General features: G+C 46.9%; 1 non-coding gene across 1 annotated transcript; it reads left to right on the forward strand.

Moving 5' to 3' along the window:
* The first annotated feature begins 1,071 nt into the window (after positions 1–1,071).
* Positions 1,072–1,142, forward strand: TRNAG-GCC (transfer RNA glycine (anticodon GCC)). Its single transcript has one exon. It is a non-coding gene; the product is annotated as a tRNA-Gly (tRNA).
* The last annotated feature ends 11,612 nt before the right edge of the window (positions 1,143–12,754 follow it).

Raw genomic sequence — 12,754 nt, forward strand, 5'->3', positions numbered from 1 at the left:
GCTTCCACCGTATCTTTGCAACCTTCGTATGGTGCAACTTTTGAGTCGATGAGGCGAGACAATATTTTTAGGCCTGTGTTAGTGGGTTTATTTTAGGGCTGTAGGTGGGCTGGGCTTAGTAGATCTTTATATGCGGCAAATAGTGTCTCGTTTCTTCTTTTTTCGCGATACTTCGCATCCTATAATTTGGGCATACATGCAAGTCACACTTGTTAATGCGTTACCCGATTTAGCTGTCTCCTTAAATTTTTCTTCGCGCTTATGCTTGTGGGGGTTCATGCAAGAAGTTTACTTGGCGATTCGTTTCCTGACAGTTCGGTTTTCCACTGAATACTTGTATTCTGTGTCGCGCAAAACGTTGTACAAAGATTTACTGTCCATGCTATTTCCGTCTCCACTGTACCGATCAGTATACATTAAATGGCCATGCCACGATGTACTAAAGCGAGGTCGCAATATGTATTTATCCCCTTGCGGCAAAACATTCTTTTATAAACTTCATAGTGAAACCATACCTATAAAAACATGGCTACAAAAAAACGGTATCTTTGTGTCTTCTGTTAACTGTCGCCTTTGTAATGTACCAGAGACAATTGAACATTGTTTTGTTTGCTGCACCGACACCATCCTATATTGGGATGTACTCCAACGGACTTTAAAGAAAGACTTTGAGATTAACGCTCATACTGTGCGATACCTGCTGCCAACCTCTGATAATAGCGCACCTTTCGATATGTTTTTTTGTCATGGGAATGCACAGTTTGTGGAAAACGCGAATGACGGACCGAAACGCCGAAACGGTGGTACCTACAAGGGTGCGTTTTAGCCAAATGATCCTACACCTAAAACATGTTTATGATGGACTCGGTGTACAACCGGACTGGTACCCTATTTTGGTGAGGTGCTTATCCTTGCCACCCTTCTAAAGTGAAACGAACGTTTCTACTCACAGTATGAACGCTGCCTTTTCTGTGTGTGACTTTCATTGTGCCCTCCATTCTCTGACTATGGAGAACTGGTGAACGTCTGGTTGAATGCTACTATAATAAATATCATGAAAGAAAAAGAAAAGCGTCGGTGGTTCAGTGGTAGAATACTCGCCTGCCACGCGGGTGGCCCGGGTTCGCTTCCCGGCCGACGCAGATGTTCTTATTATTATTTTTACGTGCCAGCTTTGACTTACGGCTTAAAGTAGTCAAGTTAGCTTTAATTCGGCTATTATGAGGCGCTTAAGTGGAGCTTTGTGCCCGAAAGCGTAGGCGAGGATGACGTGGGGAACAAAGCAATCGTAAGTGGATGCGCGGACTCGTCACTGGTAGAGAGAAACACATGATTGAAGCGAGGCTCGGTAGCATGTCTGCTTATTCTGACACGCTCAACTGTACTAACATTTAATATATAACTAAAGTGTAAAATAAATGACATCTCCTTGAACATTTTGATGTAAATAAAATGTCGTCTCTTTACGTAATAGTGATGCGAATAATCCACGTGGCATATTCGTTTCCACTTTGGGCCCCCTAGTTACAGGTGATGATAATACTTGCGAATACATAGTGATAGCTTGGGGTGGGATAGCAGTTGAACAGCTAAGCTGGTTCTTTGGTTTTCCTAGGACCATTTCAAAATTTAATTGCGGTATTTGTAAAATAAAATTTGCGTTGCATTTGTCAATTAACTAGTGAAACCCATATTTATTTCTACTATCAATTGGGTAATTTTTGTGAGGTCCTGGCCCGCTTGGAAGGGGGGGGGGGGTCCGAGCCCCCCCCCTTGGAAGGGGGGGGCTGATACCGAATTCAAAAGAAATGTACGGCATACCTGTATTCCATATAGCGTGAGTGTTACAGGTATGTATAGTTACTAGCGCCTCCACACCTACTGCTGTAAAATCTATGCCAGTGTGGCCTACAGAGTCGTTGTACCACATTGTGGGCGTCACTTGCTGCTTCCTGCCGCCGCATCTAAAATGCAGTCGTAATGAATCGTTAGCACCCAAAACACATAACATGGTGTCGGAAGTGTAAGTAGATCGTCGCCCACAACGTCTCAAATCAGCAAGCATGGCCAGCGTATTCATCGAGCCCCGGTGCACTTCCAACCTAGCGACAATCCACCGAACGCGTGGGACGAATGACGGGAAGCATTCACCATATATGAACTGGCTTGTGAGTACAACACTAAGCCTAAATCTGCGCGGACGGCATTGTTGCTTCGTGCACTTGGCCCGCATGCTCGTCGCATCATCGCACAGACGTTTCCAGCTGACCCTGCTGCTGACAACGAAGACGCAGACCCGATGAAACACATACTTGACCAGTTTTACGAGTTGCATCGCACATACAAGGACGTCATACTGACAGCGGCGCACTTTAACTCGATGGTCCAAAAGCCAGGCCAGTCAATTGTCGATTTTGTTATTGACCTTCGACGACAGGCGCAGAAGTGCGACTTTGGAGAAACGTGCGGCAGATTCATCGCCGACCGCGTAGTGGTTGGGATCCGTGACGGAGCTCTCCGCGAGCGTCTGTCTCGGGAGCGCGGTCTCGTGCAAGGTCTCTGCGTGCACGGCAGCGGAAATGTCAAAGAAGCATGTACGAGAAATCGCAACCAGCGGTTAGCAGCCACAAGTGAATGCCGTTCACATGCATAAGCAACTCACGAAGCGAACAGGTCTAGCCGAAAACAGGCCTCTGCAGCCTCCTCGCTCCAGGTCTGAACAGTATAATCGTAAACGGCCTCGCTTCGGAACCTCGCACCCCTCTCTACAGTGCCCAGCTTTTGGCAATAATGGTTACAACTGCGGCAACCTTGGCCATTTGGCACATCTGTGTAAGCAGCCGCGTCGGCAGAAAGCAACGCACCGACCGCAAGTTGGACTGCTTCCTGATCATCCACAGCAAGACTCGCAGGAGAAACTATACTTGGGCTGCTTGACTGCGTGCAGTGTCAGTGCCAACACGAATGACTTGAGCGAAGCTGTCGATGTGAATGGACATGAGGCGGCATTCAAGCTAGACACCGGTTCGGATTTCAACATAATTTCCGAGCAGATGTTCAACCAGTGGACGTGCAGACCGCCAGCCAAGCCGACTACAGCAAAAGTTACTTCGTACTGTGGGCTTCAACTTCCAGTGGACAGTGAATGTGAACTCCCTTGTGCGATAAACAACAGAGAGTACTGCCTCGGGTAGTGGCGTAGTAAAGGGAGGGGAGGGGGGGAGGGACGTGGGCTTTAGGTGCGAGGTGCCAGTTGCGGGGGGGGGGGGGGGGGGGGGGGGGGGGGGGGAATGTCATATATGTCTTAAGACTTTCCGCCGGCTTGACTGGGCGTAAATGGGAAACAATGATCTGGTAACCAGCAACCTGAGCGCATGTACCCGATGTAGCAGATGTGTAGTGCCGCAGCATTGTTGGCTGCAGCTTTGTCAACTGCCTACGTCATAATTTCACGAATTTGCGGTGTTACGATCGACCAGCGTGGTTAGTGACCTTCTCGCCTGTCCTGCCCCACTGCTACGAATCGATTCGTGAAGCTAACAATGCGTCGCCCGCGGACAGGCCTGCGGCGCCAGCAAGGCGAGACACGTTTAGCGGACCGAGCATTGTTTGTTTGTTTGTTCACTGTCGCCTTCACGGACCAATTGGAGCAAGAAAACTTGTGGAAAAGGATGTTCTAAGGCGTTCCCTCACAGACTCCGGTAACCCCCGTGGTCGTTTAACAGACGCTCTAGTTAACTGCGGGATCATCCCCGGAACCAAGACGCGCCAGCTTGAGTCAAGCATGACAATTTCCATGTACGGAGATGTCCTCGTTTCTGTGTGGTCTGTGAAAAATGTGCAGGAGTGAGTGTGTGAACCCTCGCCCTCAACGCGGGTCCTTCGACGACTTTGGACGCTCCGATTGGACGAACAGGGGCGGCAGTTTTCCCTGGCCAGGGATCTAAAGAGGACAGAGGGGTTTAAGCGAACTTTTTCGGCTCCTCGGTGTGCTTCACTTCAGTCACGATGCGATGCAACGTTCTCAACTCTTCGTGTAGATATTGCAAATTAACCGAGTACTCCTCGTTCTCGATGAGAGCAAGTTCTTCCCTTCAATAACGACCTTAGCGTCGATGAGTCGGACGACGACACGGGCCAGCTACTGCTTTTTACATGCCCGACCCCAACTCTTACAGCGGGCTAAACACTTTAATTCGCGAAGTGGTCACTAAACTACTCGTATATGTCATATATGTCTTAAGACTTTCCGCCGGCTTGACTGGGCGTAAATGGGAAACAATGATCTGGTAACCAGCAGCCTGAGCGCATGTACCCGATGTGGACCGCTCATAGCGGTGCGCTCGTGCTCGGAGCGGGCGTCGCTAAACATAGTCTGGCGTTGTGGCTCTTGGGTCCCGCTTCCGTTCAGACCGCGCTATCCCAAATTAGAATGTATTTAATAACTATTTAATTAGGAACCTTAAAGGAAACATTCCAATTCGGGAATTGAGGACCCAAAGTAATATCACCTCAACAAAAACTTATTCTCTAAACAAAATTGTTTTGGGTGCCACAGCCTGCAGTACTTTGGCACTGCGGGCGGCCCAGTATTTCAGTACCGAGAGAAATATGAAATAGTGCACGAGTGACGTCGATCTCTCTATCCTCTCCACTCGGAAGCGCAGACCAACAGTAGCGCAAGCTTTCGCTGGCATGGGCTTCAACGCGGCCTTCTTTCTTCTTTTTTTTTTTTGAATGGTGACGTTGGGAACCAACGCGACGCGTGCTCGATTCTGTTTCCAACCGTGCATGTGGCGGTACCGCAGCTCGAATAATCACGTCTGCCAATAGCAGCAAATAAAGAAGGGCTTTATGGATCTGAATGAAGAGAACTCGTAATAGTCATAGCATTGGCGCCCGCGCAGCAGGGAAGCAGGTGGCGTTTTTTGTTTTTGTTTCTTCTTTCTTTAAAGATCTTTCTGTCTCCCTTTATCCCTTCCTCAGAGCCCAGTCATGCGACAAGCACACGCACTCGGATACAGGCGTTCATGGAGGGTCGTACATCGCAGACCAAGAAGACGGCAGTCCGTCTGTAGCGACGTGCAATTCGCAAGGAAACATGGACACTCCCATATCAGGTGCTCAAATATCTCACAAGAGCCGCAAGAATCACACGACGAACCTTACCTCGAGATGTTCTCGGCATTCAGTCGCGTGTGCGGCGGCAGCACCGGTTGTTTTGCATGCGTGGTCACAAAGCATTGAAAGCACAAGTGACTGACGTCTTCCACATTTCCCACTCAAACAGAGACGAAAAAAGGGGTGTGAAGCCGCATACGACGAGAACACAACCATAACTGCCTCCGCTTGACTCGGCTTGTTTGTGTTCTCAACCGCCAGTGTATTCACAATGTTTTAATGTGACATTCTGAGAAAGATATCATAAGAAACCAACAAACGCTGACACCAAGGCCAACATAGGGGAAATTGCTTGTGCTTAATAAATGAAATAAAGAAACGATAAATTAATGGAAATTAAAGTGGATGAACAAACAACTTGCCGCAGGTGGGAACCGAACCCATTTCGCGAAGGTTGTGAGTTTGGTTCCCACCTGCGGCAAGTTGTTTATTCATCCACTTTAATTTCCATTAATTTATCGTTTCCTTATTTCATTTATTAAGCACAAGTAATTTCCCCTATGTTGTCCTTGGTGTCAGTGTTTGTTGGCTTCTTATGATATGACTAATAAAGATCGGGCCCCTCGGTTAACCCCCTTTCTTCTCCTTGGTTCTGAGAGAGAGAAAGTTATAAAGGGAGGTTGACCGGGACTGAGCCCGTTTGGCTTCCTTTCACCGAGGGAAGGGGACAGAGGATGGAAACACTAAGAAAAGAAGAGAAAGTCCACTGTGGATATCACCGACATGGTAACAGCTTTATGCGCTATATCACTGACGGTCACTCAGTCCGGATCACAGGTGATCACTCGATCCAATAGCTTTCAAAAATCGCAGCAGCACTTTTGTGGCCTTTTGTAGCTGCGATACGCGAGGCGATGGTCCCAAGATCTTGTTCAAGGTGAACGATTTTCTATCTAACTGATTTACAGTTGTGCAGGGGTCATGACTTTCATTTTCGAAAGATGGGCAGTAGCACAGTAGGTTTTCTATAGTCTCCCCGACACCACAGGCACTGCACTCGGCGCTATCAGCCATTCCAGACAAACACGTATGCATTGGTGAATGCAGCACCCAAGCGTAGGTAGCAAAGTATTGTTTCCTCACTTCGCGGAAGCCCAGGTAACAGCCTCAGGTGCACAGGTGGGTCGAGAGAATCCAGTCGATGCAGGGTGAATTCAGGTGTGTGCCACTTCTGCAATGTCATACGGTGCGCTAGAATGCTTAAGTGTTGGGCTGCGTTGGTCCTCGACAAAGGAACGGAAACAAGGTTTGCTCCTTCGTGTGCATTCCTAGCAACTTCGTCAGCGAAGTCGTTGCCGGAGATACCGCAATGGCCTGGCAGCAACTGAATCATATGAAGGTGCGTTTCTCGTATCTCCAACACGAGTTCTTCACAGGACCCGCGACGAAGAGTTCACAAAAGACATTGCAGGACTGCCTTTGAATCGCAGCATATTTCCCACCGATCAGCCGGTTGGTTGTTTATACTGTGACGGGGATAAGACTTGGCAAAACAAAAGGGAAAGTGCATTTAGGTAATATACGCAGAGAGAAGCCGAGGTGGCGGAACAACAACCACACTAGCGCTTCTTCGATCCTCGTCTTCATGGCCTTGCTTGAGTCTTCTCCAAAGTACGGGAATGGCTCTTAAGAATATAATCATGACACCTCGAAGGGCAACAAGCTCCGAACCAGTCGATGTTGTGAAGTGAGAAATTTTGTACCTGATACTTATTGATCCTGATGGTATATAGCTACTGCTCCGCTAGAGTAGTTAGAGTAGAAGAGTAGAGTTAGAGTAGAAAAAGAGTAGAAGAGCCACCCTATACATGTAGACTCGGTCAAAGTAGAAAGCGTGCAAACAATCCAGAGCTGATTGCTTCAAGGCCAAGTTAGGCAGATCAGTCTTCTTTCTCATCCCTGGAGCGGGAAGGCACACTTGAGGTTGTTTTAAACACCACGAAGCTGAGAGTGAATGTGCCGAGGGTGTGAAGCCCGATGGAAAAAAGGCACGATGAATGCTGACTGTATTCGTTAGTTAATGGCGCCTGTGGTCGTTGTTCTGGCGGACAGGCAAGAGAGCTTCATTGCATCCGTGAAACGTGGCAAATACGGGTTTTAAGCGCGTCGGCGGTAATGTAAGTCGTGATCGGATGGTCTTCAACCGTTATAGCTGTTCCTGCTGTTGAGGCGCTCCACGGAAGGCTGAGGCAAATGCGTAGTGTCCGTGCTTGCACACTCTGAAGTGCTCGAAGATTTGACTTGCATGTTTTGGCAAGCACAGAAGAAGTATAGCGTAGGAATCCAATAAAATGTTCCGGGTGCAACTGCAGCATGGAGCCCACTGACGATCCCCATGTTTTGCCGGCGATGAACATGAAGACGTGAACAATAGATGTGAGCTTCTTCAAGTGGGCAACCTGAGGGCTCCAAGAAAGATACTGGTCATCAATGACACCCAAAAACCGATGATTTCTCTTGTAGGAGATAAGCTGGCCATAGATGCACACTGGATAACGAGACATCGCTTTTCGCGTCAAAGCGACTAACGCACATTTTTCTGACGAGATGGTTAGGCCTTGTAGCCAGACGCATGTGTTGCTGCCTTCTGTAGCCTTGCCCGAACTTGCAGGCGAGTCACCGCTAATGCCCAGATGCAGATGTCGTCGGCGTAAAGTGGGGCACTCACTGTTTCCGGTAGGGATTCGGCCAGCCCAAGAAGCATGAGGTTGAAAAGAATAGGGCTTAGAACACCGCCTTGGGAAACGCCTCCGGAATGGACTTGCAAAAGTAATCCCATTATTCAAAAAGCAAGGTGCTGGTTATGCATTTGTTATGCATTTGTGCCGGTTATGCATCGGTTATGCCGATGAAGAACCTGATTTTTAGCCCTTGAAAAATTGGCTTCAGACGTGGGCTTTCGATTTGGTGTGCCCATGTCAACATAAAAAGCCGTATTCAAGTATCTCGATGTCAGAAAAACTACGCACCCTTAGTCATTTTGGATATCACAAAGGCGTATGACAGTTTTAGAACATGTAAGCCTTATAAACGCGCTTCAGAATGCAGGTCTGTCAAATTATATTGTCGCGTGGGTTTATGAATTTTTAAACGGCAGGAAATTTTACTGCTCTCTACGTTGATTGTCTTCATTAACGTATCAACAGTCAAGATGCCTAACACAAGGATCAGACCGATCGCCATTGCTGCTTAATGCTTTAGTGAGTACTGTATACCTTTGCAACAGGATGTGCATGTGTGCGTGTACGCCGACGACATAGCACTTTTTGCTGCATCGGTAGATTTACATGCTTTGTACCAAACTCTACATTCCGATATGAACCGCCTAGAATTGTGGCTTGATGGCGTTAACCTCTCTCTTAATACCAGAAAAAGCGCTGCCCTAATTTGCCCTAAAAGCATTCCTGTGCAAATATCGATCCTTTATTGACAAGAAAGTATCCCACAGGAGAATTCACTTAAATATATAACGAAAAGCTTAATTGGAGTCCGCATATAGAGCATATTACCTCAAAGGGAGCACGTGCAGCAGGGATGCTGCGTAGGCTCAGCAGCGATCGATCAGGGCTGCGTCGGCATGCCCTCAATATGATATATTGGGTGTCTGTTCGCTCGATAATAGAGTTTTGTTTTCTGCCGGACCGGCATACAAAATTCGCCCTCTGATTCTATTAGAACGATCGGCATTCCGTTTATGTCTTGGGCTTCCTAAATTTGCCGCTAACGATATCTTATATCAAAAAGCACGCCTGCCTTCTCATGCGCTTTCGTATCCTAAGAGTACAAACCTTTCTAAATATATATGCATCACCACAGAGGAGATCACAATATGTTTTCATTGATGAATTGGCCTCATTTTTAAGTACCAATGGTACCGCTCACGTGGCCCTCAAGTCGTTTCCGTACAAAAACTATTGGACCTATTAAATGTTCGCCTATGCGAGGTGGTGTTACTAAATTGCTCGGTTCCAGTCGCTAAAATTGAATTTAATAATATTTTTTTAAAATGCCAAACATCTTCCCTATCAATATCTGAATAGTATTTTGGAAGACAACCTTACACACCTGGATACAAAGACCGTTATAGCAACTGATGCTTCCGTCTGTGAAGAAAAGGCAAATGTGGGCATTGTATCACCACATCTAAGTTGATCATATTCCATTGGGCTACCTGACTTCTCGCCTATCTTTCAGGCGGTATTATTGGCAATTGTCTTAGCTTTGCGCAAATTACCATCATCTTTCTCATCAGCCGTAATCTTAGCGATTGCCTGGCGGTTCTTCACTAACCACATCCAAATTGACAGATTCATTAGAAACTTTCTATTCTCTTCTCCCAAGACACTTACGTCTCGTTTGTTTAATGCGGGCGTCAGGCCACAAAGGTCTAGCCTTAAACGAATATGCAGATACACTCGCCGTAGCATCCCACGATGGTCCTAAATCCCCATTTTATCTACGTCAGCTTTCATCACTGCGGCGCGATTCAGAAAATATACTACTGCAAACTTCGAGCAATCATCGTTGTGAACATCTGGTTTCCCGCATCTCAATTTTCCTTGGAACTACAAATGGTGCTCCACTACAAAAATTGAAGTAACGATTACGAGACTATGGTGCCAAGTCCCCCCACTGAACTTTTACCTCCACAGGTCTGGTCAGGCTACATCGTCTTTGTGCCCTTAGTGCAATGAGAGTGACTCTCTGCAACACTTCTTCGTGACGTGCCGCTGTTTCATTATTCAACGAAAAAGATCTTCAGAATAACCCTTCCAAAATTCGGCTTGAATTTGACTCTTCCTGTAATTCTTTCCGTTCGGGAAACCGTACTGGGTTACAGCCACAGGAACGTTTGTGAAGCCCCCTGCGTCTTTGTGCGGGAGACAAAAATAATTACATGCTACAGTTCTTCTTAATACTTATTGTGTTCACAAAACTTTTTTCATGTAATGCTTAGATAATTGATTATTCATACCTGTAACAACATACACTTTAAATCCCATTTTCAAATTTCATTTTACCCCAACTTATTCAAAAAAAATGTTTTCACCGCCCGATTCGTGGCCGATCCCCCAGAGTGGGTTGCGCCATCTCACCACGGAACAAGAACATGAACTTCGCTCTATTCACGTCGCCGCATAGCATTATTAGATTTCTTGCACAGTATCGTCAATTCTTCCGTTAGACTTTCAAAAAACAACTATACTAACCTCGTGTCAGAGTCATCGACGAGACGACATCCAAACTTAAACTTGATGCATACTTCACACGCCCACTAATATGTTTAAATTCAGCTTTTTTCCCTCGTTCCATAGAAGACTGGAATTCCTTACCTGGGTCTATTCGCTCATGCTCATCCCGAAGTTTTGTATCTGCCATCCAAAATGAATGGTCCTAGCACATTACCCTCATCGTTGTATTGTATTTTGTTGTGTATAATTTCCCTCTGTTAATCCACTTCTGCTATATAGCACTTATTGCGCTGCAGTATGTACAAATAAATAAATAAAATAGTGTTCCATAGGGCCCTGGTGAAGACGAACACCTACCGAGCGCCATAGCAGCTTTTAGCTCTTCCCTGGAGAATGGGGCGTCCATCTTGTATCTCGTCGACTGGGAATGTCGCCTGAAGCCATGTCAGGGAGTAAAACTATCCCACCGACAACTTCGCACAAAATTCCTCTGCAACGTCTATCTCACGGCGGTTTTGAGCAAGGGCTTTAAAAGGGTGTGCCTGTTGGGGACATGAGCGAAGACCCCATAGGGTACGCCACACACGGAACAGTGGCTTTCAGGGGTTGCGGTGGTCCAGTGACTCACGAAAGCATTTTGATATTTTATCATCTAGCTTGATCATTCGGTGCTGTATCTTCTTCTGCAAGCGTCGAGCTACTCTGAGATCAAGAATTGACTTTGTGCGTCTATACCTCCTTTCAGCTCGGCGACGTAGTGCTTCCAATTCAATGTCATACTTTGTACACGTACAATCGCATTGAGTCTGCAATTAAGTCTTCTAACCTGCGTGCGATATGTTTCTCGCATGTGCCTGCTACAAGATCTTCAAAGATTGACCAGTCGATTTGGCGAGATACAACCGGTAATGAGGCTTCTAGTCCATCGATTCTCACATAGGTCAGAATATGATCACTTCCATGGGTTTCAATATCAGTGAACCACTGCATGCTGGAAGTCAGGCACCTTGACACCAGTGTCAAGTCCAGGCAGCTGCTGCACGTTCTTCCCCGCAGAAATGTCGGGCTTCCGTAGTTAAGGAGACACAGGTTGTGGCCTGCGATGCAGAGGATATGAGTGACCTACCCCTTGAATTTATCCTGGAGCTTCCCGATCTCTGGTGGTAATCGTTGAAGTCTCCTGTTATTATCCAAAGACCAGGAGTCGCAGTCATAATACCCTTTAGTCTTTTCTAATCAAACTTACTTGTCGGGGACAGGTAGACGCCAATGAGTGCAAAAGGCAGCCTTGCATTTTCCACAGTAACACAGACGCATTGGTTACCCTCGTGTGACGGTACAGGTTGGACAAAATACGTAAGATTCTTGCGAATGCAAACCAGAACCTTACTATTTCGAACAAACGTGATTCAAAACGAATGGTTCATGTCCTGATAGTCTTATAGTGGCTGATAAGTTCCGTTCACAGATAACCAGTGTAAGAAAGCGGTTTCGAAACACGAACTGCCAGAAATCAGAAATACGTGACATCAGGCCTCTCACATTCCATTTGAATATGAAGGCGCTTTTTACATCATCCCGGAATGATCGCTGTTGTTATCGATGAGCCATGGTTCTTCCGTATAAGTTGTCAAGCAGTGGACTTCTGAAGGCTTGCGAGAACCGGATTGATGGCATCCAACACGTGCAATGTACTTCGGGCTGTTAGTGTCCGTAGCTTGTCCAGAAGAACACGAATAGCACTTAACAGGGAGCTGATCATGGCTATCCGTTCATCTTGGTCCGTCAATTTGTCAGGAACAGACGAAGTGTGCCTTGCTGTAGAAGTCTGATCCCGCTCAGTAGATGCATGTAGCCTCGGGAGTTCAAGCCAAGCGTCAGCTGCCGTGCCGTTCGCAGCTCATTTGTCCTTAGAGCTGACTGCATTTGGCCTGGGCGGTAGAGGGTGTGGTGATATACGTGGCTCGCGTGGTACAGAGGCTTTGGAGCTTCTTGATTGTCGTCGCTTAATAGATGCTGCTGCTTTCCGGTGAGACGAATGGTCTCTAACCATTTTCTTCAATATTGTCATTTTCTTTCGAATCAAAGGACATTCCTTCGAGGATGCATCATGAGGGCCGCTGCAGTTTGTGCACTTCAGCACACTGGCCTCGTGCGTCTTAGTGGTGTGGGGACCAGTGGCATGAAACACATGGTAGTGTTATTGCACACACTACTCACATGGCCAAACTTCATGCACTTCCAGCACTGCAGCGGTTTTGGTATAAAGGGGCGAATTGCGTGTAGGAAGTGGCCCACCTTTACATGTGATGGGAGGGATGGGCCTTTAGATATGATCTTTACACACCGTGATGTGCCGAGGCGAAACGCGTTTGCGATGA

The sequence above is a fragment of the Dermacentor variabilis genome, chromosome 4 (assembly GCF_050947875.1).
Source record: "Dermacentor variabilis isolate Ectoservices chromosome 4, ASM5094787v1, whole genome shotgun sequence".
Lineage (NCBI taxonomy): Eukaryota > Metazoa > Arthropoda > Arachnida > Ixodida > Ixodidae > Dermacentor > Dermacentor variabilis.